General features: G+C 43.7%; 1 long non-coding RNA gene and 1 pseudogene across 2 annotated transcripts; one reads left to right on the plus strand and one right to left on the minus strand.

The window, feature by feature from the left end:
• Window positions 1-354: 354 nt before the first annotated feature.
• On the plus strand, window positions 355-5,885 carry LOC309524111. Its single transcript, XR_014215803.1, has 2 exons — window positions 355-2,990; window positions 5,699-5,885. It is a non-coding gene; the product is annotated as an uncharacterized lncRNA (long non-coding RNA).
• Window positions 4,607-11,659, minus strand: LOC309524084 (putative P2Y purinoceptor 10 pseudogene; annotated as a pseudogene). The gene is made up of 2 exons (XR_014224663.1): window positions 10,809-11,659; window positions 4,607-6,714 (listed from the first exon to the last, which is right to left on the minus strand). The product of XR_014224663.1 is annotated as a putative P2Y purinoceptor 10 pseudogene (transcript).
• Window positions 11,660-15,540: the final 3,881 nt, after the last annotated feature.

A 15,540-nucleotide genomic window follows, 5' to 3' on the forward strand; every position in this document is an offset into this window, starting at 1 on the left:
ACTTAGAGTAAGTAAGAGGAGGAAGGCGAGAGCTGGTGCCACCACTGGACCAATGTAAGAAAAAAATGAGGCAGGTGGGGGCTGATTGCAGATAGAACAAGGTATTGTGCATGTAATGACCAAAATCTGCATTTTATTTTATCTTTTGAGGTGTGTATGCTTACATGTAATTTTCACTTAATTGCATAGTTTTCGGTTTTCAGCTGTCGTCAAATTCATAGAAATAAGTTTTTCTGCATCAGCTGAAAATGGTATCTATATTGATATTATTATGAACATAAGAGGCTGTAAAAGTAAACTACTTTCCCCTCATGGGATGCAACCTATCACCAAATCCAGAATTAGCATAATCAATGAGGATGCTGTGGCATTCGTACGGAGCCCCCGGTCGTCTCATGGACCATTGGCCCGTACACCACTAATCCGCTGCCACCAACCAGGTACTCCCTGGTAAAATCACTTCAGTCTCAGTCAGCTTCTCAATTAATAAAGAAGAGTGTATTTTATTTCACACACAAACAAAACTTTTACAGCATTCCAAACGTTGTTGCTCTCTACTTTCTTAGTCTTATTTTCCTCTCTTTATCTCTTCTACCTCCCCCACACTCATGAACCCACTGCCCTAACTGTCTCTCTATTACCAACCGCCTTTCCCAACCAGCCAACCCACTAAAACCAACCAACTACCCACCAACAACTCCCAACCAACTCCTCTCAGAACTCCTCCCAGAACTGGTTTTATAGACTCCACCCCCCTGGGTCATGTCTGTGCAACCTAGTTAACTATTTCCCCTCCAGCACTCTCTCATATATGTTAACGTCACAGATGCTACTCACCCCTCTCCTATTCCCTAAGCCCTCTCACCAGTTGGTTAGAGCCTGGTGCTGATAATGTCAAGGTTGCAGGGTCAATCCCCATATGGGGCAGCTGCATATTCCTGCATTGCAGGGGGCTGGACATGATGATCCTCAGAGTCCCTTCCAACTCTATCCAACTTCAAATATCTCAAGGGCTGCCATGTGGAAGATGGAGCAGGCTTGCTTTCTCCTGCTCTGGAGAGTAAGACCAGAACCAATGGATTCAAGTTACAAGAAATGAGATTCTGACTCAACATCGGGAAGAACTTTCTGACAGTAAGAACTGTTTGACAGTGGAATGAACTCCTTCAGAAGACGATGGCCTCTCCTTCATTGGAGATTTTAAAGCAGAGGTTCTATGGATATCTGTCATGTTAGTTGAAATTCCAGCATTTCATGGGGTTGGACTAGATGACTCTATAGTTCAATGATTCTGATTCCTCTTTTCCTTCTCTCTCTTGAACCATGCAAAGCAGAACCACGACTGCTATATTCATCCAGTGTAACAGTTATGCTTTTCCATGTTGTCTGTTAAAAAGCTCAATAAAAATATTTGGGGGCAGGGAGGGAAGTAATGTGTTTCCACTGACATGGATCAGCTTTCGGAGTCATTCTTTGCTTTCATTTAATGCATTTCCCCAGAACTGGAACGGCTTATTCTGCCCTATCATCTGTAATGAATTATTTTATGTGATTTCTTTTGAACTGTTGATGATTGCTCTCAAGGGCTATTTGAGGTTCATTTGGCTAATAAGTGTAATTCTATTTGCATCTACTCCGAAGTAAAGCACATTGTTCTCAATGGCGCCTGCTCCCAAATAAGTGAGTATTGGATTACAGCCTAAGATGTTTTGATTAGAGGTGTGTCAAACGTTCCAGCTGAAATCTCTTTGGGCAATATAGTGGAGTCTGGGACTGATGAAAAGGGGAGGGTGTGGAGAGAAAGATGCCATGGGTTTCTGTGGTCCAGATAAATTATTCCAGATTTTGAGTGCTGTTGTGCTCCGCTCTTCTTTCTGGCTAACCATGGGGAACTGGTTTGCCACAGGAACACAGTCTTATACCGAGTCAGACCATTGGCCTATATAGCTCAGTCTTGTTTACACTGACTGGCAGTGGTTCTCCTGGATTTCAGACAGAAGTCTTTCTTATCCCTACTTGGAGATGCCAGAGATTGAATTTGGGACCTTCTGCATGCAAAGCAGATGTTAAATCACTGAGCTCTGCCCCTGTCCCAAAGAGTTCTCACCTTTCACCTGATGGGCAGTAGGGCTCAACTCGTGTTCACTTCTTGTCCACTCAGAGGCCATTCTTTCCATTGCGTGGAAAGATTCTGCAGATCATCTCAGGTCCTGATCCAAACCTCCAATGAAGAAACAGACCTCCCAGAGTGAGGAGAAATCTTGGAAACAGATGGAGCCCCCAACTCAGGCATTTACCTGAAATATCTTAATATCCATGGAGAAATCTCACCTTTCCTGGTGAGAGTAAGGAAGAGCTCTTTATTGAGGAAGAGAATGTGGCATGTTAGCATCCAAACTGCACATGTAAAGGGTGAATTGCAAGAGCTGTGGAACTCTGTGATGTCATACGCCTGAGGCTGTTATGGCAGTTGGTACAGTTACGGCAGTTAGTTGAACATTCTTAACAGTTAGAGAAGCAGGTGTAAACCGTTGAGCTGCTGTCAGTTTCATCTATGGAAGATGTTTTAGCAACTTAAGCATCGCCTCCCTGCATTATATATTTAATCTGTAACTGCAAGTTCACTAAGTAAAAGTCATATGTTATTTAAACTTTAAAAGAAAGTGTCTTGCATAGTTTTTTATTGGAGGAAAAGAGACCCAATTAAAGTGTCAGAAGACCCAGGGCTGTCTTCTGCATACTCTGCAAATGGGAACTAGAGTCATAATTCGCACAGAGAAGAGATACAGGTTCAACAACAGGCAAAGAGTCACTGCAGCTGCTATGATCAGACGGCAGGCTAGGAAGCAGCAGCCCAAGTTAAAGGAGTTTAAGATCAGGCCAAGGAGTTCAGAACTGCACCCATCCGGTTGCCTGAAATAAATTCATGGAATTCAGAATTTCTGAAAATTGAGGGCAGCACATTTTGGCCAGAGAATGGAGTTCTGAAGGTAGAGAGGCACTTCTGGTTCAATACTGTAATAGTGCTACTGCTTCATGGTAATTCTGCATCCTTCGGCTAGAATCTAGATATCTCTGTTTGGTTGTATTAGGGCTAATGCTGAAGCCCTCATGCGCGAATAGTTAGCAAATGATTCTGTTGTGGCACCTTGTGGCAGGACAGAGCACTGCCTTGAAAAGGGTATTTAGAACAGAATCATGAAGAATGGAAAAAGAAAGCATTATTATTGAGAGGATGCACTTTTAAACAAACAATTCTGTGTTAGTTCCATGCAGTATTGGGGTATCTACTGCATACACTGGCTGTGTAAAAGGACACTTAGAGCTTTTCCATATGTGAATGTCCAAAACTGCCAACAACTGTAAGTGACTGCTTCAACAGAGCCAGGAGTAAATAATTTCTCACAGCTTATCTACGTTGGCAGCACAAGGCTTGGAGGGTGTGTGTGGAATACCCTCCAACATCCCGGGGACCAAAATCGGGCACTCGTTTTTTGGTCCCAAGCTTTCGTGCATGCATGAGAGCACAAGACAAAAGATGGTCATTTTTCAGTCTAGCGCAGGGGTCTGCAACCCGCGGCTCCGGAGCCGCATGTGGCTCTTTTACATCTTTGCTGCGGCTCCGGGGTGGATACTATCGAGGGGAGGAGGCGCATTGTGCGCCCCGACACTCCTCACTGTGGCGGGCACTATACTGGCTGTGACGTCGCATGGGGGCAGTGCGTGCGTTAGTCACGCACCATCCTGACGTCACCTTCCCGCTCGCTGTCAGATCGTGGCTCCAGAGATATATTTGTTTTAAATGTCACAATGGTTTTGCGGCTCCCAGTTGTTGTTTTTTCTTCGGAAACAGGTGCAAGTGGCTCTTTTTGTCTTAAAGGTTGCAGACCCCTGGTCTAGCGGGACCTGAAAATAAGCGAATTTTGCTCTGGCGCGCCCCAGCTGACTATCAAAAGAATGACTCTCTTTTGGTCCAGTGCTCTGGTGAGAGCCAGCTGACTCACACCAGAGCACTGGAACAAAAAATGGGACATTATGTGATCCAATCAGAAGCCAGGACTGCCTTCTGTAATTCCAGGATGTCCAGCTTAAAACAGGACAGTTGAGGAGGTATGGGGGGGCATTAAATTTTGACCTCACTCCCCTGCACCATGTGACCTACACCTATGCACTGAAGTACTCTTGGTATGAAAAGTTGGGTTGCCCTGAACTAGTACATGAAGCAAATAGATACAACAATGCATATAACTGTATAAAATACTTATGTACTGCATGGAGCTTGTCTCTTTCATGTATATTACATGTACAATATTTGCAAACCTTGCACATAATTTTGCATGTATTTAGTATGAATTAAAAAATAATAATCTCATATTGCACAAACAGCTCTGACATATATGAGCACTGTATGCCAGAGGCAGCGTGAGGAAATCTCAATCAGGTCAGCAGCACCATGTATAAAACAGATTCCCCCTCCATCTTTAATTTGCATTCTGTGGCGTTCGTATGGAGCCCCTGGTCATCTCACGGACTATTGATCCGTACACCGCCAATCTGCTGCCACCAACCAAGTTCTCCCTGGTAAAAAAACTTAGTCTTAGTTGGGTTCTCAAGTTAACAATGAAGATTGTAGTTTATTGCAAACACAAATAAACTTTAAATGCATTTGAAACGCTGTTACCCTTTACCCCCCTAGTCTTATTTTATCTTGTCTCTAACTCTTCTACCTCCCCTCACACAGGAACCAACTGCACTGACTGTCTCTCTATTTTCATCTGTCTTCCAACTGCTTTCCCAACTGTCTAAACCTCTGGCTAAGCCTTTTAAAAACAGGTAGGCTCCGCCTCTGGCTTTTCTATTGGTCTACCTATTAACCCTTTCTCTCCCCCTGTACAGACATTTCCAATAGAATGGGCAAATGCCACACATTCCTCCTTCATTGGGAGGGAGGCTTCTTGGCAGTGGCTCTTTTATTTCCCCATCATTCTCCAGACAGCACATCATTCTGGAGAGGAAAAAAGGCACCTGCTGTTTTGTTTGTGGATGCCATCCATAAGTCTTATCCTGACCTGGAAGCAATAATGCTTCTAAATACTGGTTGCTGGAAATCGTGGTGGGTGGGTTGAGAGTGCTCTTGTGCTTGGGTCCTGCTTGTGCGTTTCCTACAGGCATCTGGTTGGGCTCTGTGAGGATCCTGGAATAGATGGGCCATTGGCCTGATCCAGCAGGGCTCTTATTATGTCTCTATCTACTCTTTGAGGTTGGGGAAACCAATGGCTGCCCTGAATGGGTGGAGTTAATGCAGAACACTTTCACCTCCTCGAGTCTGCTGCACTTTATAACCCCAGTGGCAGCGGCACACAGGTTCTTGGTCCCAATTCTGGCAGGTTCTAAAAATGACTGGTTAATATTTATATCACATGACTGCTCTCAAGCCATCAGTGATTAATTATCAAAGACAGAACTTTCATGTCACTCAGCAACAACTCAGATGCAATACTTTTTCAATGTTGCCTGTTCACACATTCAGCAGAGTGTCAAGTGCTGAGTCTCTAAGAGAAGCAAGTGAAGTACAACCCATGTGTGAACCATCCCTTAGCTAACAAGAGAGAGGAGATTCCATGCCATCGTGTGGCCTAAGAGTCCAAAAGTATGCCATTAAGACATTTTTATTTTTGTTATCCGCCTTGCTTTTCAGCTCAACTTCAGAGGTTCTGCTGCTGTCAAGACTGTTGAGGCAGCTCAAGGGGAAAGCACTGCTGCACTTGAACCTTTCCCGGAACTCTGATGTCATGAAGTAGTAGAGAATTGGATCAAGACAACAATTGAGGCTTGCGAGGCACAAAGAAATGGGATGGAAATATAAAGCTCTACGCCGTACAGAACAGTCTGTGACCATGTTTTGTTTCACCATCATAAATATAGGGAAATTCACATGATACGGTGTGAAACATATGAAAAACACAGCTGCGCACCCTAAGATCATGTGCCAAGCTTTCTGCTTCTCATTGGTGTGCTGCAAAGGACTGTGGGGCTCCTGCAGGGATTGCCTCATTTTCCAAGTGCAGTAAATGACTATCACAACAGGGGCCACAAATGCACAGAATTCAGCTACAATCACCAGAGTGATTGAGGCTCCCATAGACAACCGTTGAACTTCGAGATCAGCAAAGCAGATGTTGGTATTGTTTGATAAGCGAGGACTCCTCAGGATTGGGAGAGGTAAGCAAGCAGCCCCAACCACAGTCCATATGGCAGCACTTATGGCCACATCATACCTGCACTTCCAGTCCTTGGCTTTGAAAGGGTGAAGTAGGAAGAGGTACCTTTGGATACTGATGCAGGTGAGAAAGCAGATACTGGCATACATGTTAAGGTATTTGAGGTAGAAGCAGAGCTGGCAAAGGAAGCCCCCAAAAGGCCAGCTGTGGTTGATGTAGTAATACATCCGTAAGGGCAAAGAGACGACGTGGGTCAGGTCAGCTACAGCCAAATTCATCATGAAAACTACCGCTTTGCTCTTCTTCTTGATGAAGCGGCACAAAACCCAAAGGGCGATGCTGTTTCCCAGGAGACCCGGAACAAAGATGATGATGTAGATGACTGCATAAAAAGAGGCCTGGAAATGCATTGGAGGGTCAGGACAATTTTCTGATGATTGGTTGTTCAACATCTTGATCAGGTCAGTGGCCATATAGGCTAATCAGAAGATACCTGTTAAGAAGATGATTGCTTTTTGAGAAAGAGATTTATGCTGCAGCATTAAACACACACACTCAGAACTAGATCAAGACATTTTGGCAGCCGAAGAACAATAGTCAAATGACATCCTCATGCAGATTCATGCACTTTCACCAACTGACATGGAAGTGCAGTTTCCTGAGACCTTCACATCAGAAAGCTGCATTGACAGAATCACCAGAAAGAGAACGACCAATTTAGAAGGAGGAACTAAAAGCTGTAAGTATTTTCATCAAAGCAACTAAATTCTCTTAATGTCAAGGGTGTGGTGGCGGCACTGGCTACAGACATTTTATAATATACTTCTTCAAATGTGCCTGCCTCAAATAATCTCCCTTCCTGTCTGATGACTCTGAGATTGTGTCATCATTCTCCACCCTGACTTTGGAAAGCACTGGGAAAGCACATAGAAGTAGCAGGAAACTGAGAGCATGAGACTCTTGATCTCAGGGTTGTGGGTTTGAGCCCCACACTGAATGAAAGCTTCCTGAATTGCAGGGGGTTGGACTAGATAATCCTTGTGGTTCCTTCCAACTCTACAATTCTATGAATCCATGATTCAAGTTGGGGCAATTCTGTCAATTCTAGTTTCTCTCAGTACCTTATTTTTCCACTCTTAAGTTCAGTCCTCTACAAACTCCACGTCAGTTTGTTGTTGTTTTTATTATTACTGTTATTATTAAAAATCCTCTTGAGAATGTATCCCAGTGATAAATAATCTTTTTCCACCCAAGAACTGCATTCCAAAACATCTGGAGGGAACTAGTTCAGGAAAGAGGGAACTAGTTCAGGGAAGGTTAGGAAAAAGTACAAATGAGAGCATGTTAATGAAAGCATGGGAACATACTTAGATCAGAGGTGGCTAATTTGTGGTCCTCCATAGGTTGTTGGACTATAAGTTCCATTATCCCTAGCCATTGGCTATGCTGGCTGGGGTTGAAGGCAGTTGTAGTCGGAAGCACTGAGAAGCCAACAGGTTGAGTAAGACTGCAGTTGGGCATGGGAACAAGGGTCAAAGGTTTCAGAGAGTATCTGAGTAGGCAGTACATGACAAGAGCATTGTATCCTCCAAAACCTGAGGCTCCCACAGTCACCTGAATCATCTGCCCCTAACTCAGGCCCTGGAAAGACGGCCTTCTCGTACTCTCTGTTCATGGACAGTAGGAGGATTGAGGTTGTTGCTACAAAGCACATGAAGAAGCAAGGTTTTGTAAATACGCCCTAAGAAGGAAACTATTTTCTAAAAGATAGAGTATTTTGGTCTCTGATTCTGGTGGTGGCTACTTTTCTATTTGTAGCTTCTGTTTCGTTTCCTCCTTGAAAATGTTTGCAGAATTAAAGATCACAGATAGTGGTTAAAGGCAGTTCATGCAGTGGTGCATGTGCATGTGCTCAATATACAAGAGGAAGCCTCAAGCTTCATATGGTTTGTATGCAGCAAATTGTAGCTTTGCATGCAGAAGGTCCCAGGTTCAATTGCCAGCATCTCCAGCTAGAGATGGGATAAAACTGCTTGCCCCAAACTTTGGAGAGCTACTGCAAACAAGTGGAGATAATACTGAGCTTAACGGTCTGAATTATTACAAGGCATTCCAACCCCCTCCCCCTTTGCAAACAGTGGGCATATCCTGTACATTTAAAGCAGTATTAGACCACTTTAGCAGGCATTGCGTCCCCCAAATAATCCTGGGAACACGTGGTGAGAGTTGTTTTGAGGCCCCAATTTGTCTTCCAGAGCTACAATTCTCAGAGTTTCTTGGGAAGAGGGATGACTGTTAAATCACTCCATATCCAACAGTGCAAGAAAGTGGCATTCAAGAGTATAGATGGATGAGACTGTGACCCTAAAGAACCAGTAACAGACCCTAAAGATGAGACTGTGACCCTAAAGAACCAGTAACCAAAATAGTTGTAATAACCAACTAGGAATAGGGGAGAAATTAAATTCAGTTTACGCTTAAAGGTGAATCTCCCTCATTTGCACTTTCCAAAGTGATATGTTTGGAATCCAAACTGAAATGCATTCTTCCTTCAAAATTAGTGCTTCTCTGCATTTCACAATGCAGTTCCCCTGCCAAGTAATGCTAATCCAAAGTGTGAATAAAAATACATATATTCCTGAGAATAAAATAAAAATGCATTATATTAAGTGAAATCTCTTTGCAAAAATGGTTATATTAGGCAAAATCACATACAACCCTTATATTAGGGGAAACTCATTTGTTAAAAAATGCACACAGCCACGTGCATATTAGGAGAAATTCAATGATGAATATTCATAAGCATTAAAAAAAAATCACAAAGTGATGTGTAAATGTGGAAAACTGAAGACTGCAAAATGAGAAACTGAGAGAAACTGACAGATTTGCCCATCCTTATAGTAAATAAAAACCAACAAGGATATTTCTCTCTCCTCTTCCTGCTCCGCCCCCCCCTTGTTCCTTTGAATATGGGCACACTCTTCATTTTTCATTCCTGTGGGTTTTTGTGTGGTTAAAAACTTTCCTCTTCACAGCAATATGAACTCCGAAGCTTCAGCGTTTTGATCCTTTTAACAACACATGGAAACATGTGTCATCGTGTCCCCCCACCCATCCACAGTTCATTTTCCAGACCCTAGCCACACCAAACTGAAGGCTACTTATAACTAGAGATGGGTGTCTGGGGAGACTAGCAGTGCCAAGAATTATATGCGTCCTTCAGGAGGGAGCAGGCAGCAATAATAATGGCTGAGGGCTTTCTCAGAGTATCATTTCCTAAAGCTTTTGAGTGATGAGGATCAAATGGGGGAGGTTGGGGTTGGGTTTTTTTTGGTATGCATGGTAATTATTATTACTTCCCAAACCTCTGCAAGTCCTTGCTCAGCAACAATAGGAAGCTATCTTATACCATGAGACCATCAGTCTATCCAGTTCAGTATTGTCCACAGGGACTGGCAAAGATTTTGGGAAAGTCTTTCAGACAGCGGAACATTCCTAGACTTACATGGACGTGCTAGGGATTGAACCTGGGACCTTCTGTACACAAAGATGGTGGTCTGCCACTAAACAAAGACCCCCTTCCCATAGATTTCTGGGACATGGCCGCATAGATGTGTGCCTAAGTCTGTAACTATAGACTTTAAATAATGCCACTGGCAGGAAAATATCAAACCAAAATTACATGTAATCATTTCGGTATAATGTGCTATCCCTCTCTGATACAAAATAAACAAAATGAGAATCATTTATTGTCTCCAATTCAAATAGCTGTTGTAAAAGCATCTTTCTAAAAAATGTGCCTATTTATTATTCTATAATTTACATTTACCCTTCAAAGTATCTTCTATGTTAAGTAAGTCTTAAACACTTCTGGCTTATACATATCTTAAAAACAAGAAACTTTTAGGAAATGGCAAAGCATCTGATCAACAAAAAATCATCGTAAGGCACCAAATCAGCCACATTGATCAGTAAGATTTGCTCAACCAAGCATGTGGTTGGTAATTTAGATTTCTGTACTGTATGACATGATTTTGTATCCCACACTAGTGAAAAGGACTATCAACACCTTTATGAATCCTTTATTCAACTCTAAAGCAAGTCTAAGTTATGCACAGTGTTGGACAACATTCTTGAACTGTACAGAGGTGATGTACTCAGGATTGGGAAGACAAATAAATATTTATACAAGTCTATTGCTAGACCTTACTGTGTCTAAGCAATGTTTGTACCTCTCTATGCTTATTGTTTAAATATTATTATGTATGTAGTGCTTGTTGCTTAATAATAAAAAATAGTTTTTAAATCGTTTTTCCCCAGGCTGAAATCATATTCCCTTTAAAAAGCATGCAGTCAATCCATCAACACTATGGCAGATCCAGAACAACTCCGCAGAATTTGATAAAACTTTGTTCTTGGAAAATATGCCTTAGTCTGCAGTTTCATGTGCTGACCCCTAGCCATGTGTATATAAATGTAAGGACCATTGGTTTCCAGGGGATATGATTTGGCTGCAAGTTAAGTATGCCCAGGACTGTAGCCTTAGCTTTGCCAAAGGAAACATGCTTTTAAAAGACCCTCCCTTACCTCACTGCAGTTTCCATTCATTCTTTGACACGGTAGCAACCACAAGAAGAAAAGCGAGCGTCTTTTGGGTTTCTTTTGAGCAGATGCATCTTTTGAGCTTTACAGCAGCACCATTTCCACCACGATCCAGATTTCTTTACAGGATCACGAGTTCTAAAACCGTCTTGAGGAATTGGGTAGAAGTACTAGTGGTGTTCGGAGACGGGAGCTATGACTGTACTAAAGGAAATCCTGTATTTTGTTTCTCCTCCTCACTTAAAAAAAGACGCTCACACAGCACAGCTTTTGGAGTCGAAACAAATCAACAGATGACATCACAGTGATATGTCTGCCAGTAGAGGAGTAGTTTAGCTGCTGGCTTTCTATCCATTCCTACTTCTTTGCATTCACGTCCAGTTCTACATACTGCTTGTATTTTCCTCTTACGAGCTTGGTGTGGTGTAGTTGCCAAACAGAGGTTGTATCCTATGTTAGTCATACTTGGATCAGACCAACACTAAAATTAATTCAGACACATTAATTCCAGTGAGTCCGCTCAGAGTAGAATTTAGCTGGACAGACCCAAGGGGAACGGTTTTGTTTGTTTGTTTTAAATTCCATGGTCGTACCCTGCCCTGATGCCATGTGGTAATGAAGAACGGATGAAAGATATTGTGTTCGTTGAAGGAGCTGATTTGTATCATATAATCATACAGTTTTAAGGGACCACAAGGCTCCTTTTATCCACCCCCCTGCAATGCAGGATATTTCCCCCCAGTGTGGAACTCAAACTCACAATCCTGAGATTAAGAGTCTCAGGCTGTACTGACTGAGCCATGTCATTTCTGTTTTGTTCATTGTTTATGTTTTTTCTTTGATCAATAAAGTCTTTGAAGAAGAAGAAAAAGTGGTTAATGGTATTTTTTAAAATAAATAAATAAATAATACATTAATAAATGAATGACCAGTAAGTTTAAATTTCAACAAGTCCAAGCTTTAGCTATCCTTAAGACAGTATTCCTTCAGCCTATTTTTCATTTCCCAATCAGTATTATTAGAATAGAGAATAATAATTAAAAAGTGATGCCTCTGAAAGGGTTTGTATTAATGGTAGCTAAAAATGTATGAAGGGAGTCAGCATTTTATGTTTGAAATGTGCTGGAGGAGTGTGACAATTAGTCATTAGTGTGAATTGAGTCACACTGCTGCTGGGTCATTTTTCAACAGTAGTACTTTATAGGTTGATGGTTCATGCCAGTGCTACCATATCAAGCAGTTTTACAGCAACTGGATCCTATTAATGTACACACCACTTTCATGCAGTAATTAATTGCTACATCATCAAAGGAACATTGCAAAATGCCTTATACCGAAACTGACTACTGGCCCACCCAGCTCAGAATTACTGTCCACAATGACAGGTGGGAGGTGTCCAGGGGTTCGGATTGGGGTCTCCCCCAGCCCTACCTGGAGATGCCAGGGATTGAACCAGGGGATGCTGATACCCTACCACCAAGCTATGGTTCTCCCCATCATCAACATATTCATCATCTCAAGGACATGGAGATTTGCCTACCAGATTCTTTTTTATTAAGAGAGAAGCAGTTCCCAGCACATTTGGGGAGTCTTGAGTTATATACTGTCCTTCAAAATGATATGAGTATGGATTTTTCTGCTGCATAGTAGTGTGGACAGGAGTTTGGTCTTCAGGATTGTGTATTACCTCATTTCCTGTGTGGTAAATTGGGCCAATATTCCATTATCCACTCCACAACATCCAACAGGCAGCATGTCATCCATTAACATGTTCAGTCCTAATTGGGCTGTTTTTGACTCTCTTCCACCATTTTTTTTTTTTGTACTCCTGCAAAGTTTATGCTTCCCCCAAACTTATTGATTCCTCCCTCTACTGTGTAGATGCCCTGGCCCCCTCTAGATTCCTGGTTGCTATTTATTCTTATTATTTATTTGATTTATATACCACCCTTTATTAAAAGATCCCAAAGCGGTGTACAACATTCAGAACACATTTTATGGAGCATATAATAAAAACACAACACAAAGCATAATAAAAGACAGGATATTAATACATTAATCATAATAATAGTTGTAGGGTTTGATCTTTGCTTTGAGAATTAAGAAGAGCTGGCAGATGAGTGTGAAAACGCAGGCTAGCCTTGTTTTTATGGACCAGGGTGTTGCTGGGAGGTGAGCCATTAAGGGGAACAAAGGCTGGTGATGGCCAGCCATCAGCTCATGAGGAAGTCATCAATAGGGCTAAGATGGGGGGGGGGTGAGACAGGGGGGCGGGGCTCACTCTCCAGTGGTGTGTGTTACTGGGCAGGGAAAGAAAGAGTTTAGGGCAGGGGTCAGCAAACTTTTTCAGGAGGGGGCCGGTCCACTGTCCCTCAGACCTTGTGGGGGGCCAGACCCACCCTCTCCTGAAAGCACCCCCCGAAAGGACCCTCCCTCTCCCGAAAGGACTCTGCCGACGCCACTCACGCCGCATCCACCGATGCTACCTTGTCTTTGACAGTGTCATTGTTGTCCTCTGCCCCGGCCAGGGGTCTGTGGGGTGCAGAGCCGCTGGCCTGGGCAGCGGAGGTAGCCTCGCTGCCGCTGCTGCTTCCTCCTGCTTGGCTCTTGGCCACATGCGGCTGCCTCAGTGGGAAGGAAGGGGCATCGTCCAGAGGCGTCCGCAGTCTCAGAATGGTCACAGGAGCTCCCTGCAGCCAATCCGAAGCCACGTCAGTGTCGTGGAAGTCAGTCCCTGCGTGGCGAGGCCTCTGCGCCATGCTGGTTTAGTGCGGGAACTGACCGAGCGGGCGGCAGGGTCCGCAAGGTTCGCGGGCCAGATTGACGAGGCCGGTGGGCCACATCCAGCCCCCAGGCCTTAGTTTGCTGACCCCTGGTTTAGGGCAGTGGTTTTCAACCAGTGTGCCATGGCACCTTCCTGCCCTCCTCTGATGCCCTCTCACCTCTCTGCCTCCCAAAGGCTTGCACAGCTGTTTGTTGCAGCAGCCCTGGCTACAAGCTCCCCAGGTGAATGGCGCCTCTGGGGCTGGCCAGGGGGTCCTTCCCAGGCCCCTGTGGGGCAGTGTGAGGAGGCACCTCGCTTTGGGGCAGGAGAGGAGAAGCTCAGACACCAGGGATGACAGCAGCAACTGCCTGGAGGACTTCCAAGGAGAGGGGAGAGGAGAGGAGACTGAGGGAACACTCCATAAGGAAGTGTGTTCAAAAATGGGTGAGAGGCTGCCAGCTGTGCAGGCAAGGGGTGACACAACTGGGCTCCTGAGCCCCACAGGAGTGCCGCAGAAAGAATGTCGTTGGTCAAGGGAGCCATGGACTCAAAAAGGTTGAAAACCTCTGGTTTAACAACAAATTTGGATGGCGTGCGTATTTATGGTATAATAAAGGGAAGGTACATAAAGGGTTTCATAACCACATAATTAGGAAATCGCTCTTAAAATGAGAGGGCGTTCCACAGGGCAGGCGCCACTACCGAAAAGGCCTCTGTCTGGTTCCCTGTAACCTCACTTCTCGCAATGAGGGAACCGCCAGAAGGCCCTCAGCACTGGATCTCAGTGTCCGGGCTGAATGATGGGGGTGGAGACGCTCCTTCAGGTATACAGGACCGAGGCCTTTTAGGGCTTTAAAGGTCAGCACCAACACTTTGAATTGTGCTCGGAAACGTACTGGGAGCCAATGCAGATCTCTCAGAACCGGTGTTATGTGGTCCCGGCGGCCACTCCCAGTCACCAGTCTAGCTGCCGCATTCTGGATTAATTGCAGTTTCCGGGTCACCTTCAAAGGTAGCCCCACGTAGAGCGCGTTGCAGTAGTCCAAGCGGGAGATAACTAGAGCATGCACATGGCAAAAATGTTTAAAACAGGTTCCAATAAGTGTTGGAAATGCAAAGAAAAAGAGGGTACATTCTTTCATATGTGGTGGAATTGTAAAGTACAGTGTTACCTCGGGTTACATACGCTTCAGGTTACAGACTCTGCTGACCCAGAAATATTACCTCGGGTTAAGAACTTTGCTTCAGGATTAGAACAGAAATCATGCTTTGGCGGCACAGCAGCAGCAGGAGGCCCCATTAGCTAAAGTGGTGCTTCAGGTTAAGAACAGTTTCAGATTAAGAACAGACCTCCAGAATGAATTAAGTTCTTAACCCAAGGTACCACTGTAATTAAAAAGTACTGGGAAATGATTTATAATGAATTGAAGAAAATCTTTAAGGTAACCTTTGTGAAAAATCCAGAAGCTTTCCTGCTAGGCATTTCAGCTCAAGATTTGCCAAAAGAGAAGAAAAAACTTTTTATGTATGCTACAACTGCGGCTAGGATTTTGCTAGCAAAAAGATGGAAGAGTGTTGAAATACCAGCTAAAGAAGAATGGCAAGAAAAATTGATGGAATATGCTGAAATGGCAAAATTAATGGAAAGACTTCGAGACAAGGAAAATAGAGACTTTAAGAAAGACTGGGAACCAATTATGTTATTTCTACAGAATCAATGTAAAGAAATGGACTCACTTGCAGGGTTTGATTAAACACTTGCAATTAACAAAACGAACAAAACAAATGTAGAGATGGAAATACGAGGTTAGAATGATAAAGCGTGTTCTCCCTAACAGAGAGCACGTGTTGCGGTTGGGGGAACAAGCCACCCTGCCATTACTGGACAGATTTTGGGAGGAACCCAAGCCTTTAAGTGGTTAAATTGGATTGCTGGGGAGTTTTGATTGTTGC

Source organism: Podarcis vaucheri (assembly GCF_965113315.1).
Source record: "Podarcis vaucheri genome assembly, chromosome: Z".
NCBI classification, from domain to species: Eukaryota; Metazoa; Chordata; class Lepidosauria; order Squamata; family Lacertidae; genus Podarcis; species Podarcis vaucheri.